This window comes from Bidens hawaiensis, unplaced genomic scaffold (assembly GCF_021521415.1).
Source record: "Bidens hawaiensis isolate Kalapana, Puna unplaced genomic scaffold, B.hawaiensis_p1.1 tig00042952_1, whole genome shotgun sequence".
In the NCBI taxonomy this organism is placed as follows: domain Eukaryota; kingdom Viridiplantae; phylum Streptophyta; class Magnoliopsida; order Asterales; family Asteraceae; genus Bidens; species Bidens hawaiensis.
Genome location: NW_027497612.1, coordinates 39,804 through 45,349, shown reverse-complemented (window position 1 = coordinate 45,349; position 5,546 = coordinate 39,804). Strand labels below are relative to the sequence as shown.

At 36.7% G+C, this 5,546-nt stretch overlaps 1 pseudogene; it reads right to left on the bottom strand.

Moving 5' to 3' along the window:
* Window positions 1–345: 345 nt before the first annotated feature.
* Window positions 346–1,870, bottom strand: LOC143593963 (zinc-finger homeodomain protein 11 pseudogene; annotated as a pseudogene).
* Window positions 1,871–5,546: the final 3,676 nt, after the last annotated feature.

Below are 5,546 nucleotides of genomic sequence, written 5' to 3'. Positions count from 1 at the left end.
TGGCCAGTTTCAGTTTGAACGAACCTACGAACACAAAGAAAACAAAAATGTATTCATTTACTTCCCAAGCCATTAAAAAATCGTTTCAAAGACATTTAAAAATGTGTATTAACGTATTTATTCTAAATTAAAAACTCATGTATTACAAAGATATGCAACTCATCAAACCATCTGTCGTTTACTTTAACTATTCGTTGTGGATTAACGACGTGGCCGTTAACCCCATCCCCATCAGCCGCCCAGACTAATGCCCACCTCCTCAGCATCTTCTGCAATCGTTAACCCAATACCACCCTGACCTTGCCGTCCCACGACGCCCCTCCAACGTAGTGTTCAACGCCCCTTAGCCTGCAAATCTGATGCCATACCGGCTGTTAACGCTGGTGACTTTAACACCCACAATGCTTAGCCTTACGAGCTATTAAAAATTTACACAATAATACATGAAACCTCAAACAAGATTCCATGGGGGGCAAAATGGGCATTGGAAATAGGGTGTTGATAAAATTAAGATAAAATATAAGCAATAACCTAAACAACTTTCTACAATTAGAATTTTAATTAAACATTAAACAAAAAAGCAATGATTAGAATCATCAACGACAGAGATTAGGGTTAATCTCAAGATGCCAACCACCACAGCAATTAATTTCTTACACTAAAGTTTGTTGTGTTAATTAACTTCTATCTGCAAATAGTACCACTGATTCAATAACACGTAATAACTCCTATTTTGACCATCTGAATTTGTGTCGTTTGACCTTTGACTAAATGCAACTAGGCTAGGGTTTAAACTTTGAAAACCTCATTTTAAACCAAGAAAGTGAATAAAAGAGAATGATTTAATGGTGGGTTTGGTTTTAATTAAATTTGGACTAAAAGGGGTTAATAATTTGGGGTTGTTAATAGTTAAGATGAAGAAGACGACCCCTTTTCTTGATGATGACTGTCTGAAGAGGCGGCAACAACAGCGTTGGTGGTGGCTGTGGCAGAGATGCTGATGGCGGTGGTGGTGGTGGTTTCTTTTTCTCCTTTTGTTGAATTGTTTTTATTATTATGCATCCAAACTTTTAAAATCCGTCTTCGGATTCCGATTTCATTGCAAAAATCCGTAACCATCTTATCATCGGATCTTGGCATCTTCCACCCCACCTTCTCTGCAAAAGATAACATCTTCTCCTTTTGATCCTGGCTGAATTTGGTTCTGAACCTCTTTCGGCCGGTGAGCTTGACCTCCGCTGGCGTCCTCGGCTTTGCCACCACCTGGGTGACGTCCCCCGCCACCGTGCCGAGTGAAAGAAGCAGGTGGTGTTCGGGCGGTGGCGAAGCAGGGGACAAGGAGGCGGAGGTTGAAGAGTAGGGGTGGCAGGGGACGTCATTTGGTGCGCGGCGGTGGAAGTTGCGGTGGCAGCCACAAGCCGCGCACTTAAACGACGAGGGGTCGGTTGCGGTGAAAGTCGGAGACGGCATAAATTCACCGCAACCGTCCAAGGCGTGGCCGCCTATGCCGACCGCCTGGTTCTTGAGGCATTCTCTGTATGTTGCTGCGGGATGCGGCGGTGGCTGGTGGTGGTAGTGTGTTTTTCCATTTGGGTAGGCTAGTAGCTTTATTGTTTGGGAATGGGGTGGGGTTTCACTTTCATGGTTTGTGATTTTGGTGGTGGGGTGTTTTAGGTCCATAATCTTGAAATTTTCAAACGGTTTTGTTGTCTTTATGCTCAAATGGTGATTACAAAATTGAAACTTTAGGGCTTAGGGAAATGAGGTTTTGATAATTTATTAAAAATATGTGGAGACAAGAAGATGATTGGATGCTCAAATGAAAACCAATTTGGATTATGAGGGGGTGTGGAATTTATACATCATCTAATATGGGATGCCTTCCACTTAAATCAATACAATAATAAAATAACACATTATTAACGGTTAATTGTTGTTGTTTACTTATTTTGCTTTGTGACATTTGTGTTAACGTATTTTGAATTTTTTTTATTGAACCCGAGTAACTGGTATAAATTGTGTATAATATTTTTTCTTAAATTAATATAAGGTTCATTTTGTTATATAATAGCGGAATGTTCTTTTCTTAGTTAGAAAATAGTGTAATGTGGATCAATGAATTAATGGATGTTTATCTTGTATGTGACAACCATAAACGATATCATTTTTAAATTTTTCTAACTTTTAAGAAATTTGTGACTTTTGTATCAGTTGGTATGAAAAGAGATGGATGCATTAAACTAAAAAAAGAGCGTACGCTGCAAGAAGGGAACCTAAATGGCTAATAAGTATCGTTATTGATTGAAGTAGGTTCGTATTGTATAAGAATTTGGTTCTTATAACCAATACAATATTAGCTACCGATGACCTACTGGTCTAGCAGTGTTCTGATTGTCTTTAAAAAGTAAGATTGTTGGTTTAAATCATTACAAGTGTAAGGTTAAAACATTTTATACAGAAAAATAGTTTAAATGAAATAATATCGTAACGTACAAAAAATTAATTTGGGTTGCTAATGACTATGGAAATATGGTTTGGTTTGTTGGGTATATGGAAAAGAGAAATTTGTTTTTTTAACAAAGATTGGATTGAGTTGGTTTGTGTATATAGACGGTCTCAACATTAGACTAACCATAGTCTATTCGAACAACTACAAACACAATACGTGCACTAAAAAATCCCTCTTGTTCGTTGTTGTTCAATGCTGAATACAAAGTGCAAATCACCACTCCCCCTTGAATGATGATCTCGGGACAAATCTCTTGATCTTATTAGCAAAACCAATAACTTGCAGCTTCTCATAAGTTGACTTAAACCTGAAAAACCGTCATTACCAGAAGTTCAAAACACTCCATAATTTGATGATGATGGTGATTCAAAATATTACGAAGATTTGGTTTTAGAATAATTGTTGGAATTCAAAGTTGAAAGCAAAGCCGAGGAAGCTAAACTTGTGAAAAATGTGAGGAGTACGAAAGGTTAAAAACTCACACTGGCTCGTTACTAGATGAGCTTAATTGAGTTAAGGAAGCTTATGATCAACTTCAAAAATGCGAAAAGGCACTTTTGGTGAAGGTTGATCAAAATGAGAAAACAATAAACAGATTCTTTACCGAAAATGCTGCACTTAAACATGAATTACAAACTGTTAAGCGTGAGCAAGTTAATAAGGTGCATTTGTTTATGGTACGACATCTGAGAGCAAGAAAGAAATCCAATACCGAAATCAATTTAATAAGGATTTCTTTGTTCAAAAAGACAAACGTAAACGAACTAAGAAATCTTCTTGGTACAAGAATAGTTCTAACTTTGTTCACATTCTAAAATCAGATGTGGGAAACCAAGATATTCTGAAAACAGAAAAACAAAAATTTCAAAATTCAAAATCCAAAAAAATGAGCTTAAACGTCCAATAAGATATTCCAAAGAGTCCTCCAAAACAAACATTCAGAAGGAAAGACGACACTGTTAAAGATGTTTCGAGGAAGCCAAATGTTGAGGTTGTCGATTTGAAAGATTATAATGAACATAAGTTTGAAAAGGTGAAATTTTATGTGAAAAGATCAACTTCAAAGTTATATCATTGGATCGTTTAGAAAAAGGACTCATCCGATCAAGTTGATATTGAAAAAGACATATCCGTCAAACCCGAAAGTTTAGAAACTTCAACAGTTATACATGTCGATTCTGAAAGCTTAAGAAGGAATATGTTAGACTATCAAAACGATAGGGGGATATGACTTGAAGATCAAGTTTGTTAGTCTAAGCAATATCCGAGGGGGAGTCTGTTGGAGCATAAACGTCTACTGCTTAGACACCAAGACCAGGAAATATCCAAGGGGCTATTAGAGCATTTTTGTCTATCGCTAGGTCTTGGATTGGTTAAACGAGATAATATTGTTAGATATATGGTAAGGAGCGTATAAGTTTGGTTAACGTATAAGCTTATACGCCACACCCAACTTATATAGTATATAGGTTCGTAGTATAAATAGGCGATTTCATGTCATAGTAGTCTACCATGGCCAGTTTCAGTTTGAACGAACCTACGAACACAAAGAAAACAAAAATGTATTCATTTACTTCCCAAACCATTAAAAAATCGTTTCAAAGACATTTAAAAATGTGTATTAACGTATTTATTCTAAATTAAAAACTCATGTATTACAAAGATATGCAACTCATCAAACCACCTGTCGTTTACTTTAACTATTCGTTGTGGATTAACGACGTGGCCGTTAACCCCATCCCCATCAGCCGCCCAGACTAATGCCCACCTCCTCAGCATCTTCTGCAATCGTTAACCCAATACCACCCTGACCTTGCCGTCCCACGACGCCCCTCCAACGTAGTGTTTAACGCCCCTTAGCCTGCAAATCTGATGCCATACCGGCTGTTAACGCTGGTGACTTTAACACCCACAATGCTTAGCCTTACGAGCTATTAAAAATTTACACAATAATACATGAAACCTCAAACAAGATTCCATGGGGGGCAAAATGGGCATTGGAAATAGGGTGTTGATAAAATTAAGATAAAATATAAGCAATAACCTAAACAACTTTCTACAATTAGAATTTTAATTAAACATTAAACATTAAACAAAAAAGCAATGATTAGAATCATCAACGACAGAGATTAGGGTTAATCTCAAGTTGCCAACCACCACAGCAATTAATTTCTTACATTAAAGTTTGTTGTGTTAATTAACTTCTATCTGCAAATAGTACCACTGATTCAATAACACGTAATAACTCCTATTTTGACCATCTGAATTTGTGTCGTTTGACCTTTGACTAAATGTGTAACGATTCCGGCAACTCCAGGTATACCCTAGCCGGAATATACTATTTACGTGTTATCTAATATTGATTATATGAGTTATAGCACATTGATACGAATATATATGGTTCACAGTATGAATCATACTCAATTATATAGTGAATCGTATTAGAATTACAATTAATCATTGATTGGTTATTGAAACCCGAACGAATCGGGAATTACATTATAGACGAAGTATATAATGTTTAGTGGTATTTACGAGGTATTAATGCTTCGGGATAAGAAAATTATAGCACAGAAAAAGGATTTCGATTTAATGGTACGTCGGTACGCTAAACGAAACCTTTATCACCAAACCAAGCAAGAGACGATCAATCAAGCCGAAAAAGATGCGTAATTATTAATAATATGATGTCTTAATGTCATGGGTTAAGTTTTTAAGGTTTTTAAATCAGTTTTATATAAACTTTATGTCAACCCGAAAAACGACCATTTTATGCTCGTTTTAAGCCGACATACGAGTTTAAACGAGAAACGAACTGAACCAGATTATCCACAACATTATCCGGATTACACAATCCAATTTTGTGGCTATTATTGAAGATGTGGGACCCACCCCCACACCCCAAAGGGGCCGGCCACCCCCCTTTGTTGTTATTATCTTTCATTTTCTTTTTTTTGATCATAGAAACACTCCCAAACTCTCTCAAACCTTTCATACTTTCAAGTATCATCCAAAATCCATCCTCTCTAATCAAGAA